General features: G+C 40.7%; 1 protein-coding gene across 1 annotated transcript in view; it reads right to left on the reverse strand.

The window, feature by feature from the left end:
• Positions 1–4,818: 4,818 nt before the first annotated feature.
• Positions 4,819–7,753, reverse strand: part of GALNT3 (polypeptide N-acetylgalactosaminyltransferase 3) — a 74,258-nt gene continuing 71,323 nt past the window's right edge. Inside the window, exon 11 of the mRNA XM_089660227.1 lies at positions 4,819–7,753. This exon is cut by the window's right edge and continues 918 nt beyond it. The gene's annotated coding sequence lies outside the window, so the exon portion shown is untranslated.

Here is a 7,753-nt window from a genome sequence, read left to right on the forward strand (position 1 = left end):
TGGGGACAACCCAAATGTTGGGGGTTTCTTTCAATGAGAATGGTAAACAAGACAAATAGAGAGGAAGATCTCCTGAATGGGAGCAGGTGTAGCAGCTAAAACCTAATAGATGTTCTAATCCCTCTCCATTCTATCCAAAACTAAAAAACATTTTGTCTTTAGGTATACTTTAAAGCGGAAATAATCCCTCCTATCCTTTACAGCCAAGGACACTGTCATCTTAGCCTCTGTTTGATCTGCAGTGGCCATGGTGCTGCACATGTGATCAGTTATGACACCAGTCATCTAATGACTTCACAGTTCAGTTGAGAGCACAAGCAGTTGTGACCGTTATTATTCATGGTATTCCACAAATGAAACGGTTAAATCAAAGGGTTTAGTTCTGCATTGAGCAACATGTGTCTGAACTGTGTTATCAGTATACCCTACTGGCCTCTCAGAAGGCATGCTGAGTCATCTAGTTCCACACCCTACTTCTTTCCCTTATCCTCACATTTCCCAAAATATGTACTCACTTGAGACAAAACTCTGGGCTGCTTTTTTTTATCCTTTTAAATGGTGCGGCAATATACACAGAAATTTTCCGCCAACTTTTGTGGTCAGGAATCCAAAAACCCAACATTTATATATCCCCAGCATCTAATTTAAGCCTCTTGCTCTATTCTGCCTTTGTTTTATTTAACCGTTGTGACATTAGGCAGCCGTAGTCTCCAGCCTTAGAGGTGAAGGAAGTGGCCAGCTACAAACGTGGGAGAAAGCCACAAGACAGCTGCCAAACTGATGAGAAAAAAACCTTCAGACACGGCCGGATGGAAGAAAATGATCATTTACCACTAGATGAGTTTGTTTTTTTAATTCTGTCTGAAGATAAAAATATTCTGAGCAGAGTGTTCCCACACAATGTAATCTGAAGTCAGGAAACAACATCTTTTAGATAAATCAAGGTAATACCACGTGGACAATTATTAAAAAACTCACACTTTACATTTGTAGAACACATTACCAAATCAAAATAAATGTATAAATAAATGTAAATTTTACTAAAAACCGAACACACAGTGCCTTGAAAAAGTATTCATACCCCTTGAAATTTTCTACATTTTGTCATGTTACAACCAAAAACGTAAATGTATTTTATTCAGATTTTATGTGATAGACCAACCCAAAATGGCACATAATTGTGAAGTGGAAGAAAAATGATAAATGGTTTTCAAAATATTTTACAAATAAATATCTGAAAAGTGTGGTGTGCATTTGTATTCAGCCCCCTTTACTCTGATACTCCTAACTAAAATCTAGTAGAACAAATTGCCTTCAGAAGTCACCTAATTAGTAAATAGAGTGCACCTCTGTGTAATGTCATCTCAGTATAAATACAGCTGTTCTGTGAAGCCCTCAGAGGATTGTTAGGGAACATTAATGAACAAATAGCATCATGAAGGCCAAGAAACACATCAGACAGGTCAGGGATAAAGTTGAGGAAAAGTTTAAAGCAGGGTCAGTTATAAAAAAATATCCCAAGCTTTGAACATCACACGGAGCACTGTTCAGTCCATCATCTGAAAATGGAAAGAGTATGGCACAACTGCAAACCTACCAAGACATGGCTGTCCACCTAAACTAACAGGACAGCATTACTCAGAGAGGCAGCCAAGAGGCCCATGGTAACCCTGGAGGAGCTGAAGAAATCCACAGCTCAGGTAGTAGAATCTGTCCACAGGACAACTATTAGTCGTGCACTCCACAAATCTGGCCTTTATGTAGGAGTGACAAGAAGAAAGCCATTGTTGGAAGAAAGCCATAAAAAGCTCAGTTTGCAGCTAGTGAGAAGTCATGTGGGGGACACAGCAACCACGTGGAAGAAGGTGCTCTGGTCATATGAGACCAAAATGTAACTTTCTGGCCTGAAAACAAAATGTTATGTGTAGCAGAAAACTAACACTGCACACCACCCTAAACACACCAGCCCCACCGTGAAACATGGTGGCGGCAGCATTATACTGGGATAGGGTAGCTGGTCAGAATTGATGGGCAGATGGATGGAGCCAAATACAGGGCAATCTTGGAAGAAAACCTGTTAGAGTCTGCAAAAGACTTGAGATTGGGGCAGGGTTCACCTTCCAGCAGGACAACAAACCTAAACATACAGCCAGGACTACAATAGAATGTTTAGATTAAAGCATATTCATGTGTTAGAATGGCCCAGTCAAAGTCCAGACCTAAATCCAATTGATTATCTGTGGCAAGACTTGAAAATTGCTGTTCACAGATGCTCTCCATCCAATCTGACAGAGCTTGAGCTATTTTGCAAAGAAGAATGGGCAAAAAAAATCACCCTCTAGGTATGCAAAGCTGGTAGAGACATCCCCAAAAAGACTTGCAGCTGTAATTGCAGCGAAAGGGGGTTCTACAAAGTATCGACTCAGGGGAGCTGAATACAAATAAATATCTGAAAAGTGAGGCATGCATTTGTAAACAATTTTGAAAAGCATTTATCATTTTCCTTCCACTTCACAATTGTTTGCCACTTTGTGTTGGTCTATCACATACAATCCCAATCAAATACATTTATGTTTTTGGTTGTAACATGACAAATGTGGAAAATTTGAAGGGGTATGAATACTTTCTCCAGGCACTGTAACATTTATAATCATAGGGCAGCACAAGGTTTAGTGGTTAGCACTTTCGCCTACCAGCAATAGGGTCGTTGGTTACAAGGACACTACCTGCCTGGAGTTTGTTCTCCCTGTGCGGGTTTCCTCTGGGTACTCCGGTCTCCTTCCGCACTCCAGAGACATGCTGGTAGGTTAATTGTCCCCTGTCTAAATTGTCTTTAGTTTATCTATGAATGTGAGTTAGGGACCTTAGATTGTAAGCTCCTTGGGGGCAGGAACTGATGTGAATGTACAATATATATATATATAAAGTGCTCCAGAAATTGAAAGCGCTATACAAGTACCTGAAATGAAACAGTTGTACAAGCCAGAAGCTTCTGTAAATTTTTAAACCAGTAAAAAGGTTGATTCCATCCTATATGCTATAGAGATGTTCTGTACACTGCTGGAACCTCAGAAAACGAATTTCTTGATGACATGACTGGCTCACTAGGTTTCTTTGAGGTCTTAATGTAGATGCAAATACAATTTCAGGCATTTCCTGAAATTTGAGTTTACTGGTGTCAAGCTTGGGGTAGGATTACAGAGAGGGTTAGTGTTCTGCGTGGGGTCAGAAATACAGAAAGGACTAGTGCCTAGCTTGGGGTTAGAGCAAATGAAAGACCATTTATAATATAACCTTGGATCTTTGTGATATTGTCCGATTGTATATTTAGATGATCACCTTAGATGGTATGGTGCGATGTTTCAGGGCCAAGCAGGACCCCTTCATCTGGCATCTGAAGACCTGCCTGACAAAGAGTCCTGCCTGGCCTCAAAATGTTGCACTTAACCAAGGCAATGTGATAATCTGAATAATTTGGACAATATCTCAAATATGAGTGATCTGTGGCGTTCTGGTGATATATACTTAGCCAAAAGGAAGATTGAATGCTGGTTCCCACTGCACATACGCTATATTGCCAAAAGTATTGGGATGTCTACTTTTGCACACTCATGAACATTAATGGCATCCCAGTCTTAGTCTTTAGGGTTCAATATTGAGTTGGCCCACCTTTTGCAGCTATAACAGCTTCAACTCTTCTGGGAAGGTTGTCCACAAGATTTAGGAGTGTGTCTATGGGAATGTTTGACCATTCTTCCAGAAGCGCATTTGTGAGGTCAGGCACTGATGTCGGACGAGAAGGCCTGGCTCACATTCTCTGCTCTAGTTCATCCCAAAGATATTCTTTTGGGTTGAGGTCAGGACTCTGTGCAGGCCAGTCAAGTTCCTTCAACCCAAACTCGCTCATCCATGTCTTTATGAACCTTGTTTTGTGCACTGGTGTGCAGTCATGTTGTAATAGGAAGGGGCCATCCCCAAACTGTTCCCACAAAGTAGGGAGCATGAAGTTGTCCAAAATGTCTTGGTACGCTGATACCTTTAGAGTCTTCTTCACTGTAACTAAGGGGCCAAGGCCAACCCTGAAAAACAACCCCAAACCATAATCCCCCCCCCTCCACCACACTTTACACTTGGCAAAATACAGTCAGGCGAGTATCATTCTCCTGGCAACCGCCAAACTCAGACACACCCATCAGATTGCCAGACAGAAAAGCATGATTTGTCACTCCAGAAAACAAGTCTCCACTTCTCTAGAGTCCAGTGGCAGCGTGCTTTACACCACTGCATCCGACACTTTGCAATGCACTTGGTGATGTAAGGCTTGTATGCAGCTGCTCGGCCATGGAAACTCATTCCATGAAGCTCTCTATGCACTGTTGTTGTGCTAATCTGAAGGCCACATGAAGTTTGGAGGTCTTTAGCTATTGACTCTGCAGACAGTTGGCGTCTTCTGTGCACTGTGCACTTCAGCATGCGCTGAGCCCGCTCTGTCATGTTCCGTGGCCTACCACTTCATGGCCGAGTTGCTGTTGTTCCCAGTTGCTTCCACTTTGTTGTAATACCACTAACCATTGACCATGGAATATTTAGTAGAAAGGAAATTTCACAGATGGACTTTTTGCACAGGTGGCAACCTATCACGGTACCACACTTGAATTCAATAAGCTCCTGAGAGCTCCTACAGTATATGTAAACCCTTTACAATTTTATAAATGGTCACATAAGCACATGGTACAACGTACACATATCAGGAATATAAAGTGTTGGGGAAACATATTTAAAAATACACTAAAAAAAAAAAATCACATAGGAGGCAGCTTATATTTGATTTGAACTTTCATTTGTTTTTACATTATAGTACGGACTTAACAATGGAACACAAAAAAACAAGAAAATAAAAAAATGACCCGCCACAGTCTAATTGCATCACTGCTGGAATGTAAAGTATGAAAATATATTTAAATAAACACTGTAGTATACACATCAGTGGTATAAACATTGCAACAAATACATTACCCTATGTAAGTGGAGAAAGGGAATGTTGACATGATGCTACAAGCAGCCAATCAGTTTCAAACATTTATTTCCAAAGTGTAAATTACCAAATGAAAGTAAGAAACTGACTGGATAACAAGAACAGCACCTCAGTTATCCCTCCACTGCACTGTTCTACTTTTTTGGAATGCTAGAGAATACTGGACCCTTGTAAGTAATGAAACATAAAAAAGACATAGAAACCATGAACATACAAAAATAACCCACAGGTCAGATATATTGGACAACATATCGATGTAATAAGGGGGAAAAAAAAAAAAAAATCGAAATCTGAAAATTTGCTTTGGTTCTAGTCCATGCTAATGTATCTCTCACAACAACAGAAATTCTACAAAAAATAATAGTCTATTCCTATACGGGAGAACAATATAATACAGCATTTTGGCCAATATGACCATTAAAAGAGATCCTTCAAAATGTAAAAATATACACATTTGTATTAAAATACGAAGCCAGCAATGACCATTGTGTTTCAGTTTTAACATTCTTAGAGAAAAAAAATTAATTAAAATTAACTAAAAAAAAAAAAAAAAAAAAAAAAAAAAAAAAATCACACTGGGAGGAAAATGTGTTCCTGTAACCATGGCATTAATTTTATAGATGGGATCCTCCCAGGGGCGGACTGACCATTTGAGCACTCGGGCACAGGGTCAGTAGGGGGCCCCATGAGACGCCCCTGGTACCTTTTTATAGGCTTTTTTGGATGTGGGCAAGGATACGGGGGCTCCATGATCCCCTATTGCCCAAGGGCCCCATGAGTTGTTAGTCTGCCCCTGGATCCTCCTGACCTCATAGTTAGCTCAATGCATTTTGAAAATTTGATCAAAATTTGGTCAAATTACAGGCACCCCAGCCCTGCATTCACTTATAGGCTTCTTTCATACATTCATCATATTTGTGGCATTGCTTACTGCCCTCTGGAAAGTGATCAACCCAGAATGGCTTTTCAGTGGACGGTATAGCAGCGGCTGACAGTTGTTCAGAAGGGCTGCTGCCACCACCTGTATGCCCTTCTTTTACATGTTTTTTTTACTTTTCTATTTAAATAGCCAAACGGAAATTTTGTATTGCAGGACCACACCTCAACTGCAAACCAAGCATTCAGCTCTAGGTTCAGGCGCGGCCCCATTGAACTCCATAAGCAAGTTGGATAGGCAGAAATCAAACTCTGTACCCAAAGTTAAAAATGTAAAGCAAAGCATCAAGGTTGAGGCATGTGTATATTTACAATATTCAGTCATTGGATGCATGGTGTCTTGAGTCCTGCACTCATTTATAATTTAAGAATTAAAATGTACAACATTACCTATTAAAATCTAGCATGTTACATATACACAAGAAATCAACAATTGTAATAACAGAAGAAATTGACTTTTTAAATCATAAAGTTGTGTAGAGTAAGCGCCAGTAGCATTTCTCATTATTGATCTGACATTATTTACCTGAAATCTGGGTCATTGATTGATATTAGTAAATGTAGATCTGATGGGTTTCTCTAGGTTCCTGCTCTTTGTACCACTATTATCTCTGCTGTATCAAGTAAGATGTTCATCCATTAGGTGTGTATTAGGCCAAGAGTGTGTGCACCTTCCTACACAGACTTCCCACAAAGGAGGATCAGCATAGGCCTAGTTCTGAAAAGGGTCCTAAACATTTTATCAGAGATATACAGCAGCTGCAATTGCCAAACTCCTCTTGAAAATGCTAGTTGCCTGGTTATTAAAGACTGAGGACCAGCATAGCAGCCAATATAGTATCTTTTTCAAAATTAAATGTGTTAAGGTAGAGCTGCACATATTTAAAGTGGTTGTAAACCCTTCCATATACCCGGTGAAGTGACTGACCTCAGGTAATACACAGGTGAAACATATCCTTCTACATACATTGTACCTGTTTATCTATAGCCGACTTATACCTACATCCAAAGTGCAGAATTTACACAGGATCTCTTAGCTGTGAAAAGCAGGGGGCGGACAGCTGAGCTTACATCAGTGAGGAGAATTTGAGGAAGAGACACCCCCCCCCCCCTTCACACAGCTCACAGGAACAGAGCTGAGGCTGTCAATCACAGGCTGTGCCATCCCGTCACCGTTATTCTCTTGGTGTCAGGAAAACCTTTCAGAAGCGATTCATGCTGATAGCAGAGGAACGAAGCAGCAGACAGAAATGACATTTAGTGCACTGGACTGATTCAAGTACACACTACAGAGGGCTATTCTTTGTTCATGTTTCAGGTCTGAGGTTTACAACCACTTTAATGGCTCTTTTGCACTACTATTGCTAAAGTGGATCTATACTTACCTTGGATCTAGCGATGTGATGTACTGGAGCTTCCCTTCGGCCACTGACATCTTAGGGCATCCGGCTTCTGGGGCTAGATCGCCTGCTGCTTTCATTGGCTGGGGTGACACCACTCCTGGGAGTGCAGTCAGCTTCGGCATTGCCTAATTTCTACAGTAAGCTGAGCATGTGCAGCTCACTATACAGGGGCAGACAAGCAGGTAAGTAACTTTAATCCAGAAGGGATAAAGCATGTCTCTTCTGCATTAAAAGTCCTGCCTGTTCACCCATTTTGTTTAGCTAAAGTGCCACTTTAAAGGATAACCTTTTGACAAAAAATAATAAATGCACATTTTTTTGCAGGAAACCACATGTGCAATTATTTTTTGTTGCAGGAGCCTGTAAAGCATTGCACCAG

This window comes from Staurois parvus, unplaced genomic scaffold (assembly GCF_062004578.1).
Source record: "Staurois parvus isolate SC_StPar_1 unplaced genomic scaffold, SC_StPar_1.0 ptg000031l, whole genome shotgun sequence".
Taxonomy (NCBI): domain Eukaryota; kingdom Metazoa; phylum Chordata; class Amphibia; order Anura; family Ranidae; genus Staurois; species Staurois parvus.